The 15441-nt window shown below is 36.5% G+C and overlaps 1 protein-coding gene across 1 annotated transcript in view; it reads left to right on the top strand.

Annotated features, from left to right (window-relative positions):
• The first annotated feature begins 485 nt into the window (after nucleotides 1-485).
• DTNB (dystrobrevin beta) overlaps nucleotides 486-15441 on the top strand; it is a 983126-nt gene continuing 968170 nt past the window's right edge. The window contains exon 1 of the mRNA XM_053709466.1: nucleotides 486-599. The gene's annotated coding sequence lies outside the window, so the exon portion shown is untranslated. The remainder of the gene's footprint in view (nucleotides 600-15441) is intronic.

The raw sequence follows: 15441 nt of genomic DNA, 5'->3' as shown, positions 1-15441 counted from the left end.
ATATTTATGATAAAGGTTTATATATGATGTTTACACTGTAATTCTGTTTAAAGTCCCACAAGGTAAATGTAATTTTGTTTTCTGTAACAGAAGAGCGAGTTTAAAATGTTTAGGTTGCTCCGCATGTTAAAGTCCTTAAAAAGTTAAATAAGTGAGCTAATTTAGCAGCTTGTCATAATTGCAAGATTATCTGGTAACTAGGAAGAACGACATGATGAAATAAAAACAACTGGTGACATGATACAGTTTTGCCATGCTTATGCACTGTGTATGTGTGGGTGTTTGCACAGCAAGCAGAGCATCCCTCCCAACTATCCTCAGCACCAAATCAATAATCCCGCCCTCTCTGCCAGCAACAAAAATGGCGCCCGGAACTCGTGATGCTAAAGAAAACGCCCACCCCCTGTCAAACGGTGCGCTCTCTGATTTGCCTTTACTGTGGATGTGCGGTCACGTGTTCACCCCGGCTGGTACTGGGCAGTGGGCACCACTGCGCGAGTTGTTTGAGTGCGAGTACGCGCGCTGGAGAAAGAGAGGGCACGCGAGCGGGTAACGGAACCCGCGAGACCGGAGCCAGGAGGGGAGCGCGCAACACAGAGGTGAGAGCTGGATGTGCAGTATGTTATACCTGACACGTTATACCATAGAGTAGTACTGTCAGTATGTAATACCTGATATAGTATAGCACAGAATATGTATAGTATGTGCAGTATGTAATACCTGAAGTATAGCACAGAGTATATATAGTATGTGCAGTATGTAATACCTGATATAGTATAGCACAGAATATGTATAGTATGTGCAGTATGTAATACCTGAAGTATAGCACAGAGTATATATAGTATGTGCAGTATGTAATACCTGATATAGTATAGCACAGAATATGTATAGTATGTGCAGTATGTAATACCTGAAGTATAGCACAGAGTATATATAGTATGTGCAGTATGTAATACCTGATATAGTATAGCACAGAATATGTATAGTATGTGCAGTATGTAATACCTGAAGTATAGCACAGAGTATATATAGTATGTGCAGTATGTAATACCTGATATAGTATAGCACAGAATATGTATAGTATGTGCAGTATGTAATACCTGAAGTATAGCACAGAGTATATATAGTATGTGCAGTATGTAATACCTGATATAGTATAGCACAGAATATGTATAGTATGTGCAGTATGTAATACCTGAAGTATAGCACAGAGTATATATAGTATGTGCAGTATGTAATACCTGATATAGTATAGCACAGAATATGTATAGTATGTGCAGTATGTAATACCTGAAGTATAGCACAGAGTATATATAGTATGTGCAGTATGTAATACCTGATATAGTATAGCACAGAGTATATATAGTATGTGCAGTATGTAATACCTGATATAGTATAGCACAGAATATGTATAGTATGTGCAGTATGTAATACCTGAAGTATAGCACAGAGTATATATAGTATGTGCAGTATGTAATACCTGATATAGTATAGCACAGAGTATGCATAGTATGTGCAGTATGTAATACCTGATATAGTATAGCACAGAGTATATATAGTATGTGCAGTATGTAATACCTGATATAGTATAGCACAGAGTATGTATAGTATGTGTAGTATGTAATACCTGATATAGTATAGCACAGAGTATATATAGTATGTGCAGTATGTAATACCTGATATAGTATAGCACAGAGTATGTATAGTATGTGCAGTATGTAATACCTGATATAGTATAGCACAGAATATGTATAGTATGTGCAGTATGTAATACCTGAAGTATAGCACAGAGTATATATAGTATGTGCAGTATGTAATACCTGATATAGTATAGCACAGAGTATGCATAGTATGTGCAGTATGTAATATCTGATATAGTATAGCACAGAGTATTTATAGTATATGCAGTATGTAATACCTGAAGTATAGCACAGAGTATATATAGTATGTGCAGTATGTAATACCTGATATAGTATAGCACAGAGTATATAAAGTATGTGCAGTATGTAATACCTGATATAGTATAGCACAGAGTATGTATAGTATATGCAGTATGTAATACCTGATATAGTATAGCACAGAGTATATATAGTATGTGCAGTATGTAATACCTGATATAGTATAGCACAGAGTATATATAGTATGTGCAGTATGTAATACCTGATATAGTATAGCACAGAGTATATAAAGTATGTGCAGTATGTAATACCTGATATAGTATAGCACAGAGTATGTATAGTATGTGCAGTATGTAATACCTGATATAGTATAGCACAGAGTATATATAGTATGTGCAGTATGTAATACCTGATATAGTATAGCACAGAGTATGTATAGTATGTGCAGTATGTAATACCTGATATAGTATAGCACAGAGTATGTATAGTATGTGCAGTATGTAATACCTGATATAGTATAGCACAGAGTATATATAGTATGTGCAGTATGTAATACCTGATATAGTATAGCAAAGAGTATGTATAGTATGTGCAGTATGTAATACCTGATATAGTATAGCACAGAGTATGTATAGTATGTGCAGTATGTAATACCTGATATAGTATAGCACAGAGTATGTATAGTATGTGCAGTATGTAATACCTGATATAGTATAGCACAGAGTATATATAGTATGTGCAGTATGTAATACCTGATATAGTATAGCAAAGAGTATGTATAGTATGTGCAGTATGTAATACCTGATATAGTATAGCACAGAGTATGTATAGTATGTGCAGTATGTAATACCTGATATAGTATAGCACAGAGTATGTATAGTATGTGCAGTATGTAATACCTGGTATAGTATAGCAAAGAGTATGTATAGTATGTGCAGTATGTAATACCTGATATAGTATAGCACAGAGTATATAAAGTATGTGCAGTATGTAATACCTGATATAGTATAGCACAGAGTATGTATAGTATATGCAGTATGTAATACCTGATATAGTATAGCACAGAGTATATATAGTATGTGCAGTATGTAATACCTGATATAGTATAGCACAGAGTATATATAGTATGTGCAGTATGTAATACCTGATATAGTATAGCAAAGAGTATATATAGTATGTGCAGTATGTAATACCTGATATAGTATAGCACAGAGTATATAAAGTATGTGCAGTATGTAATACCTGATATAGTATAGCACAGAGTATATATAGTATGTGCAGTATGTAATTCCTGATATAGTATAGCACAGAGTATATGTAGTATGTTATACCATATAGTAGTACTGTCAGTATGTAATACCTGATATAGTATAGCACAGAGTATGTATAGTATGTGCAGTATGTAATACCTGATATAGTATAGCACAGAGTATGTTTATATATGCAGTATGTAATACCTGATATAGTATAGCACAGAGTATATATAGTATGTGCAGTATGTAATACCTGATATAGTATAGCACAGAGTATGTATAGTATGTGCAGTATGTAATACCTGATATAGTATAGCACAGAGTATATATAGTATGTGCAGTATGTAATACCTGATATAGTATAGCACAGAGTATGTATAGTATGTAATACCTGATATAGTATAGCACAGAGTATGTATAGTATGTGCAGTATGTAATACCTGATATAGTATAGCACAGAGTATGTATAGTATGTGCAGTATGTAATACCTGATATAGTATAGCACAATGTATATATAGTATGTGCAGTATGTAATACCTGATATAGTATAGCACAGAGTATGTATAGTGTGTGCAGTATGTAATACCAGATATAGTATAGCACAGAGTATGTATAGTGTGTGCAGTATGTAATACCTGACATGTTATACCATAGAGTAGTACTGTAAGTATGTAATACCTGATATAGTATAGCACAGAGTATGTATTGTATGTGCAGTATGTTATACCTGACACGTTATACCATAGAGTAGTACTGTAAGTATGTAATACCTGATATAGTATAGCACAGAGTATATATAGTATGTGCAGTATGTAATACCTGATATAGTATAGCACAGAGTATGTATAGTATGTGCAGTATGTAATACCTGATATAGTATAGCACAGAGTATATGTAGTATGTTATACCATAGAGTAGTACTGTCAGTATGTAATACCTGATATAGTATAGCACAGAGTATGTATAGTATGTGCAGTATGTAATACCTGATATAGTATAGCACAGAGTATGTATAGTATGTGCAGTATGTAATACCTGATATAGTATAGCACAGAGTATGTATAGTATGTGCAGTATGTAATACCTGATATAGTATAGCACAGAGTATGTATAGTATGTGCAGTATGTAATACCTGATATAGTATAGCACAGAGTATGTATAGTATATGCAGTATGTAATACTATATATACTCTGTGCTGTACTATATCAGGTATTACATACTGCACATACTATATATACTCTTTGCTATACTATATCAGGTATTACATACTGCACATACTATATATACTCTGTGCTATACTATATCAGGTATTACATACTGCACATACTATATATACTCTGTGCTATACTATATCAGGTATTACATACTGCATATACTATACATACTCCGTGCTATACTATATCAGGTATTACATACTGCGCATACTTTATATACTCTGTGCTATACTATATCAGGTATTACATACTGCACATACTATACATACTCTTTGCTATACTATATCAGGTATTACATACTGCACATACTATACATACTCTGTGCTATACTATATCAGGTATTACATACTGCACATACTATACATACTCTTTGCTATACTATATCAGGTATTACATACTGCACATACTATATATACTCTTTGCTATACTATATCAGGTATTACATACTGCACATACTATACATACTCTGTGCTATACTATATCAGGTATTACATACTGCACATACTATACATACTCTGTGCTATACTATATCAGGTATTACATACTGCACATACTATATATACTCATATATAGCACAGAGTATGTATAGTATATGCAGTATGTTATACCTGATTTAGTATAGCACAGAGTATGTATTGTATATGCAGTATGTTATACCTGATATAGTACAGCACAGAGTATGTATAGTATGTGCTGTATGTAATACCTGATATAGTATAGCATACAGTATGTATAGTATATGCAGTATGTTATACCTGATATAGTATAGCACAGAGTATGTATAGTATATGCAGTATGTAATACCTGATATAGTATAGCACAGAGTATGTATAGTATGTAATACCTGATATAGTATAGCACAGAGTATGTATAGTGTGTGCAGTATGTAATACCTGATATAGTATAGCACAGAGTATGTATAGTATATGCAGCATGTAATACCTGCTATAGTATAACACAGAGGATGTATAGTGTGTGCAGTATGTAATACCTGATATAGTATAACACAGAGTATGTAATACCTGATATAGTATAGCACAGAGTATGTATAGTATATGTAATACCTGATATAGTATAGCACAGAGTATGTATAGTATATGCAGCATGTAATTCCTGATATAGTACAGCACAGAGTATGTATAGTATATGCAGTATGTAATACCTGATATAGTATAGCACAGAGTATGTATAGTATGTAATACCTGATATAGTATAGCACAGAGTATGTATACTATATGCAGCATGTAATACCTGATATAGTATAACACAGAGTATGTATAGTGTGTGCAGTATAAAATACCTGATATAGTATAGCACAGAGTATGTAATACCTGATATAGTATAGTATAGCACAGAGTATGTATAGTATTTGCAATATATAATACCTGATATAGTATAGCACAGAGTATGTATAGTATATACAGTATGTAATACCTTATATAGTATAGCATACAGTATGTATAGTATATGCAGTATGTTATACCTGATATAGTATAGCATACAGTATGTATAGTATATGCAGTATGTAATACCTGATATAGTATAGTACATAGTATGTATAGTATGTAATACCTGATATAGTATAGCACAGAGTATGTATAGTATATGCAGTATGTAATAGCTGATATTAGAGCTGCAACAACTAATCGTCATAATCGATAATTATCGATTTCAATGCATTTCAATGCAAAGTTTCTGAAAGAGTGAATAACAGAATGTTATTGACAGTGATAGTCTAACTGTTTCTAGTTCTACCTCTTTTCAAACAGTTTGTGGTTTTGTTTTGTTTGATTATAAAACTGTGCTCTGCTGCTTAAAAATTGAAGAAACAGTTGTGTTAATGTAAAGTTTTAGTCTGAAGATTATATTTGTAACACTCATTATGTGGATTTTATTTAAAACATAGAAAACTATTATTGAGTCTCCTTTTATCCGATTAGTCGATTAATCGAAAAAATAATCGGCCGATTAATCAATTATGAAAATAATCGTTAGTTGCAGCCCTAGCTGATATAGTATAGCACAGAGTATGTATAGTGTGTAATACCTGATATAGTATAGCACAGAGTATGTATAGTATATGCAGCATGTAATACCTGATATAGTATAACACAGAGTATGTATAGTGTGTGCAGTATAAAATACCTGATATAGTATAGCACAGAGTATGTAATACCTGATATAGTATAGCACAGAGTATGTATAGTATATGCAATATGTAATACCTGATATAGTATAGCATACAGTATGTATAGTATATGCAGTATGTTATACCTGATATAATATAGAACAGAGTATGTATAGTATATGCAGTATGTTATACCTGATATAGTATAGCACAGAGTATGTATAGTATATGCAGCATGTAATTCCTGATATAGTACAGCACAGAGTATGTATAGTATATGCAGTATGTAATACCTGATATAGTATAGCAAAGAGTATGTATAGTATGTGCAGTATGTAATACCTGATATAGTATAGCACAGAGTATGTATAGTATGTGCAGTATGTAATACCTGATATAGTATAGCAAAGAGTATGTATAGTATGTGCAGTATGTAATACCTGATATAGTATAACAGAGTATGTATAGTGTGTGCAGTATAAAATACCTGATATAGTATAGCACAGAGTATGTAATACCTGATATAGTATAGCACAGAGTATGTATAGTATATACAGTATGTAATACCTGATATAGTATAGCACAGAGTATGTGCAGTATGTGTATAGGCTGTATACTGTACCTGGTAGTACCTGCAGATATACAGACTGTGGTGTGTGCGGTGTATAGGCTGTATAATGTACCTGGTAGTACCTGCAGAAATACAGACTGTGGTGTGTGCGGTGTAGAGGCTGTCTACTGTACCTGGTAGTACCTGCAGATATACAGACTGTGGTGTGTGCGGTGTATAGGCTGTATACTGTACCTGGTAGTACCTGCAGATATACAGACTGTGGTGTGTGCGGTGTATAGGCTGTATACTGTACCTGGTAGTACCTGCAGATATACAGACTGTTGTGTGCGGTGTATATCTTCAGGTACAACCAGGTACAGTATACACCACACATTATATTCTGTATATCTGCAGGTACTACCGGGTACAGTATACAGCCTATACACTGCACACACCACAGTCTGTATATCTGCAGGTACTATCAGGTAAATTATACAGCCTATACACTGCACACACCACAGTCTGTATATCTACAGGTACTACCGGGTACAGTATACAGCCTATACACTGCATACACCACACTCTTTATATCTGCAGGTACTACCAGTACTACAGTATACAGCCTATACACTGCACACACCACAGTCTGTATATCTGCAGGTACTACCAGTACAGAATACAGCCTATATACTGCACACACCACAGTCTGTATATCTGCAGGTACTACCAGTACAGTATACAGCCTATATACTGCACACACCACAGTCTGTATATCTGCAGGTACTACCAGTACAGAATACAGCCTATATACTGCACACACCACAGTCTGTATATCTGCAGGTACTACCAGTACAGTATACAGCCTATACACTGCACACACCACAGTCTGTATATCTGCAGGTACTACCAGTACAGTATACAGCCTATATACTGCACACACCACAGTCTGTATATCTGCAGGTACTGCCAGGTACAGTATACAGCCTATACACCGCACACACCACAGTCTGTTTATCTGCAGGTACTACCAGGTACAGTATACAGTCTATACACTGCACACACCACAGTGTATATATTAGTACCTTCAGATATACAATATGTGGTTGTGGCAGTCAGTAGATTAAATCACTGCTTTGTGTGAGCTTCTGGCTTATAAGGTTTAATCTAAAATAAGATGTAGGTGCAAAATTCATACAGCTATGACTATTGACTAGTCATTTGTAGCCATTAGCTGTAGTATGATTGTTGTAACAGTGAGTGATTTAAAAGTGATTATCTAATGTTCCAACAAACATATAAATGACATAAAATAAAAACAGCATATGATAAAATCATATATATTAAATCATATATATTCACTATACTTGTGAGTACTAATGTCCATGGGAGCTCCCATAAAACGTGTACCAGATAAGTCCTTCATATAAATCTTCAATGAACATAAAGCTGTGCGAGACCGGAGGCTGCAAACTTCTTCCACAACTTGATGTGTAACAAATCTGTATAGGAGTAGAACAGAAGAGGGCGCCACAATAGTGCACAATCAGTGATATTTGGTCTCCAAACACGCAGTACAAATTATACTTACAAAGTATAAAGCACTTGATAAGTGCCACAAACGCCTGCTGGACCTTTAGTAGCTGTCCAGATAGCTAACCTTTCAATGTTGTTGTGCAGTAACCCAATCGTAGGAAGACTCCCGTAGGGTCTATGGAAAACACCCGTATCTCCAATGCTCCAGACTCTGATTGCTCGGTATAGATTCCACCTTAGTGTGCTGAGAAATGGCATATGTAGAGGGTGAAAGCTAAACACTGCTAGCCAAATCAAGATCCAAAGTAGATAATAAGTCATGATCCAAGGGTCTAAAACAATATAGACTTTTATTAAAATGTGCAAAACACACAACGTGTTTCCTGGTCATTATGACCGCTTCATCAGGTGTACACACCTGATGAAGCGGTCATATCGACCGGGAAACGCGTTGTGGCGCCCTCTTCTGTTCTACTCCTATACAAACCAAGAGGTTAAACTACTGTGTTTATCTGTTACTTAGCAAATCAGGGGTAAAATTGCTGTTTTTACTGGAAACTGTTTTGCTATTGGCAACCCAGGGCGTCAGTTCATGAATTAAAACCTATTTTGTTTATTATATATACGTTTTAACCCTTTGATTAATGTTAACACACAGTAAACTTCAAAGAAATGCAAAGTAAAAACGCAACCCAACCCAAACCCAAAATGTCATGATTTAGATAGAATATACAATTTTAAAGGGACAATAAACACTAAATAAATGCTAGATCGAATGATGCATTCAAAGAAAAGATTAGTCTGAGATATCACGTATATGCAATTTTAAAGTTTTATTGTTTAAATAGTGACAAAATAAGTGTAAAGTGTTAGGGCTTAATATATCGTGCGTACATATGCGCTGCAGCTAGACATTTATTTTGTGCTCTTGTGCAATGCTGCCCCTTGCCCACTCACAGCCAATCATGTAGGGCAGGAGCTCTCAATCTCCCTGGTCGAACAAGACCGGGGAGATTAAAATTCTCCAGAATTGGGGAAGCATTGGTCTGATGACCGCTGCTTGATAAATACTGACTGCAGGTTCTCTTGTGAGAACTTGCAGTCGTAGGGGGATGAAGGCAGACGAAGCCTTTGATAAATCGACCCCTTAGGGCTCTATTTATCATTCCAATTCTCCTATATTTTCTCCTAAAAGTTCTCATGAGAAATAATTCTCCTATTTATCATTCAAAAATACTCATAAAATTGGGCAAGTTCAACTGTAATATTCTCCTACTCTGTTCTAACTCTCCTTGGAGAACATGTTCTCCAAAAAAAGGGTTAAATTAGATCTTTTTAGTCGTATTTCATATAGTTCTCCTCATAATTCTCCTAGTTACAAATGTATCATTTATATTCTCCTGTGGAGGACTGAAAGTTCTCCTGCAAGTTCCTACCTTAAAGTTCTCCATAGTTACAGTGGAGAACAGCATTAGAAATCTATTCCCTACCAGTTGTAGAAGCAGTTACACACAAAAAAGGGCTCTACAAGGTGAAAAAATTATCTATAACAAAGCACAATAATAATGGTTATTGGAGCGCAAAAATAATTTATGATGGAGTAAAAAAAAAAATATAATGGCGCACCAAAATAATATATAACAGAGCACAAAAATGATATCTATTGGGGCATAAAAATAAGATATAAAAAGCGTTAAATTGAAGCACTAAAACAATGAAAATGTAGATCTATTTTCTTATATGAAAGTTTGCTGAAGAGGGGCGTTAACAAAGCTACTAGTAAGGCTGTATAAAGATTTCTATTGGTTTATATATGATTGACATGGAGAATAGTTGCTTATTTTTAGTGATAAATAAGGAGAAGATACTAATCCGACTGGAGAAATGTATCATTAGTTCTCCCCAGCTCTCCTCAGCTCTCCCATGGAGAAAAAACAACTTTTTTATGATAAATATTGGCGCACATGTGCTCCTCTCCTAAGGAGAGCTGTGGAGAACTGATAGAACAGAAAGGAGAATTCCCCAAATGATTGATAAATGGAGCCCTTAGTGTCTATAAAACAGTGGGAGCTGCCATGTTGTAACTTAGGTTACCTAGGGACAGTTATAAATAGGGCACTAGAGTGTGCAGCCAATGGCTGTGTGGAATATAACAGTGCTCTGCACTTTCTTTTCTAACAGGAACTGAAAAGCTAACAATTTCAGAATGGAATTACTGGAAAGGGGGACAAAATAAATAATGAAAGAATATTCTAGATGTTTTTTTTTATCATTTTATATTACTATCTCAAAGTGTTTAATGTCCCTTTTTAAAGGGACAGTCTACACCAGAATTTTTATTGTTTTAAAAGATAGTTTTATTACCCATTTCCCAGTTTTGCATAACCAACACAGTTATATTAATATACTTTTAACCTCTGTGATTATCTTGTATCTAAGCCTCTGCAAACTGCCTCTTTTTTCAGTTCTTTTGACAGACTTGCAGTCTAGCCAATCAGTGCCTGCTCCCAGATTACTTCACTTGCACGAGCACAGTGTTATCTATATGAAATATGTGAACTAACACCCTCTAGTGGTGAAAAACTGTTAAAATGCAATCTGAAAGATGTGGGCTTCAAGGTCTAAGAAATTAGCATATGAACCTCCTAGGTTAAGCTTTCAACTAAGAATACCAAGAGAACAAAGCAAAATTGGTGATAAAAGTAAATTGGAAAATTGTTTAAAATTACATGCTCTATCTGAATCATGAAAGTTTATTTTCGCCTAGACTGTCCCTTTAAGCAACTTTCCAATTTACTTCTATTTTTAATTTTGCTTCTTTCTTTTGTATCCTTTGTTGAAGGAGGAGCAATGCACTTCTTAGAGCTATCTGAACACTTTGGTAAGCCAATGACAAGAGACATATGTGCAACCACCAATCAGCAGCTATTTTCCAGCTCCTGAGCCTACTTAGTTATGCTTTTCATCAAAGGATACCAAGAGATATAAGCAAATTAGATAATAGCAAATTGGGAAGTTGTTTAAAATTATATGCTCTGTGTCTGTATTATAAAATATTTATTTTTTTTCTTCAACTTTTCAAATGATTTCTATTAACAAATTAGCTTTGTTCTCTTTGTATTCTATGTTAAAAAGTAAACCTAGATAGCTTTAGGAGCGTGCACTTGTGTTTATTGGTCGATGGTAGTAGAGTTACTTTCTAATGGTAGTGAGCGTTTCTGGACCTTCTGGGAATTAGATCACCTGACCACCAGGTGGAGGCATAGACACCCTACAGTAGAGTTTAACTATCCCACCTACATCCGTTTCCCTCCCAGTATTTATTTGCCTCGTCAAGGAGTAGGCATGGATTGAGATGCTGCCTCCGGTGTGGCCTTGGTGGACATGGCATGCAGACTTGATCAAAATGTCCAGCTCGTCGCCATGGCGTCTTCCTCTTCAGCAGGATCTGCTCGTCCAAGGTCCGTTCTTTTATCAATATCTTCAGTCAACTTGGAAATTGAACAGTTAATTTTGTCTCATAGAGATTTTTCTGAGCCAATGATTGATACTATAATTCAGGCTCGTAAACCTTTTACTAGGTGCATTTGTTACAAGGTCTGGAAGGTATACTGTGGTGTGTGTGCATTCTGTAAGAATTCCCTGGATTTTACAGTTTCTACAGGAAGGTTTGGATAAGGGTCTGTCAGCTAGCTCCCTTAATGGGACAGTCTAGTCAAAAATAAACTTTCATGATTCAGATAGGGCATGTAAATTTAAACAACTTTCCAATGTAATTTTTTTGCTCGTCATTTTTAGTTGAAAGCTAAACCTAGGAGACTCATATGCTAATTTCTTAGCCCTTGAAGGGCGCCTCTTATCTGAATGCAGTTTGACATTTTTTCATTGCATTCGTTCATGTGTGCCTTATAGATAACTCTGTGTGCACTCCTGTGAAGTTACCCAGGAGTCAGTACTGATTGGCTAAAATGCAGGTCGGTCAAAAGAACTGAAATACGGGGGCATTGTGCAGACTTGGATACAAGGTAATTACAGAGGTAAAAAGTATATTAATATGACTGTGTTGGTTATGCAAAACTGGGGAATAGGTAATAAAGGCATTATCTTTATTTTTAAACAGTAACAATTCTGGCGTACTGTCCCTTTAAGGGTCAGATTTCGGCTCTTTCTGTGCTATTGCATAGGAAGTCTGAGGCAGCTTTTGGCAGGAAGTTTCTTCAGGCGGTAGTTTCTACCTGATTGAAGGCCTGCTACCTGTTTTTTCCTTTTGTTTTACCCGTTTTATTAGTGGAGTCCACAGTTTGGGTATTGATTCCCAGAAGTAAGGACGGTGGACTCTCACTACCATTAGAAAGAAAACATAATTTATTCTTACCTGATAAATTCATTTATTTCTTGGTAGTGAGAGTCCACGGGCTGCCGTTTACATTTTTTTTTTCTTGGTAGCGGCAGTCCTTGTTTGCATCTCGTTACCCTTTGGTTCTGCTTACTCCCTAATATCCTTGGCTATCGCAGTACTGGGAGGGAAAGGGATATAGGTCAAAAACTGGTGTGGGTGTCTTTGGCTCCTCCTTGTGGCCAGGTGGTGTAAGCACCATTGACTCTCACTACCAAGAAAGAAATGAATTTATCAGGGAAGAATAAATGATGTTTCCCATCTAATGTTTGCAGCAGTTCTACATTCTTGTAAACACAGCTGTCACAGAATGTTAAACACCTGCTCCTCAGCAGCATCTGCAGTAGTGGTTTAACCTTTTACCTTTGCCAGTCTGGCTAAGAGTTTGATAGGCAGAGTACTTCTTGTGGGGTGTTAAAGGGATTGCAGAGCGGACTCGATAAGCATCTGTGCCAGTGCACTCTATAAAGGGATTGCAGAGCGGACTCGATAAGCATCTGTGCCAGTGCACTCTATAAAGGGATTGCAGAGCAGACTCGATAAGCATCTGTGCCAGTGCACTCTATAAAGGGATTGCAGAGCGGACTCGATAAGCATCTGTGCCAGTGCACTCTATAAAGGGATTGCAGAGCGGACTCGATAAGCATCTGTGCCAGTGCACTCTATAAAGGGATTGCAGAGCGGACTCGATAAGCATCTGTGCCAGTGCACTCTATAAAGGGATTGCAGAGCGGACTCGATAAGCATCTGTGCCAGTGCACTCTATAAAGGGATTGTAGAGCGGACTCGATAAGTATCTGTGCCAGTGCACTCTATAAAGGGATTGCAGAGCGGACTCGATAAGCATCTGTGCCAGTGCACTCTATAAAAGGATTGCAGAGCGGACTCGATAAGCATCTGTGCCAGTGCACTCTATAAAGGGATTGCAGAGCGGTCTCGATAAGCATCTGTGCCAGTGCACTCTATAAAGGGATTGCATAGCGGACTCGATAAGTATCTGTGCCAGTGCACTCTATAAAGGGAATTGGCCCCATGTGAATCCCACACCTCATGTGTACCAAGCAGGGTCAGGACATTTCACTTGACGCTAGGACAAGCACAGGGGTATTTGTGAAATCTCCACTATTCATGACCGTGTGAGAAATTGCAGTGAACAAAAAAATAGGCATTTCTTTCTATATGTAAACTTCTGTATAAGGGTATGTAAATTTGTATATCTGTTGGGTGTGTGTATATATAAATAGCAATATGATTGGGGTTGCAGTTACTGCAAAACTGCAATGAAGTGGTTAGCTGGATATTTTTTTAATCTCTGACTCATGGTTTTATATGCTTTTGGTAAAATGAAATAAAATCTAGTAGTGTTAGTGTCTGAAGTGTTTCCATAGGAAAATGTTAAACCAAAAAAATAGTTTTTGTGCACAAGCTAAGCTGGTGTTTGGCTATTTAGACTGCTAAATGATCAATGTAATGTTTGAGGTTATTTCTCCAACATTGGTGTGTCCGGTCCACGGCGTCATCCATAACTTGTGGGAATATTCTCTTCCCCAACAGGAAATGGCAAAGAGCACAGCAAAAGCTGTCCATATAGTCCCTCCCAGGCTCCGCCCCCCCAGTCATTCTCTTTGCCGCTCTGAACAAGTAGCATCTCCACGGAGATGGTGAAGAGTATGTGGTGTTAAGTTGTAGTTTTTTATTCTTCTATCAAGAGTTTATTTTAAAATAGTGCTGGTATGTACTATTTACTCTGAAACAGAAAGAGATGAAGAGTTCTGTTTATAAGAGGAGGATGATTTTAGCAGCAGTAACTAAAATCGATTGCTGTTCCCACACAGGACTGTTGAGCTGAGAGAACTTCAGTTGGGGGGAACAGTTTGCAGACTTTTCTGCTTAAGGTATGACTAGACATTTTTCTAACAAGACTGTGTAATGCTGGAAGGCTGTCATTTTTCCCCTCATGGGGACCTCTAAGCCATTTTCTTAGTCTCAAACAGAATAAAGGGCTTATTATGGGCTATAAACTGGTAGACACTTTTATGGGCTAAATCGATTGCTTTATTTAGGTATTATATACAGTTTGAAGTTGAATTTCAGACTTTTCTATCTTTGGGGAACGTTTTTTACGCCAGGCACTTGTTTAGACACCTTCCCAGTCAGGAAGGGCCTTTCTCTGTAGTAGGCAGAGCCTCATTTTCGCGCCATTACTGCGCAGTTACTTTTGAGAGCAGTACATGCAGCTGCATGTGTGAGGGTCTGGAATCCACTGAAAACGTTCCTAGAAGGCTTCATTTGGTATCGTATACCCCCCTGGGATTGGTGAAGTCGCAGCAAAGGCTGGGGCTGGGACTATAAGGGGGTTAAAGTTGTAAACGGATCTGGTTTCCACATTTTAAGGGTTAACAGCCTGAAATTTGGGGTGCAATGCTTTGAATGCTTTAAGACACTGTGGTGAAAATTTGGTAA

Source organism: Bombina bombina, chromosome 4, assembly GCF_027579735.1.
Source record: "Bombina bombina isolate aBomBom1 chromosome 4, aBomBom1.pri, whole genome shotgun sequence".
NCBI classification, from domain to species: Eukaryota; Metazoa; Chordata; class Amphibia; order Anura; family Bombinatoridae; genus Bombina; species Bombina bombina.
This window is presented reverse-complemented; position numbering and strand designations above follow the sequence as displayed.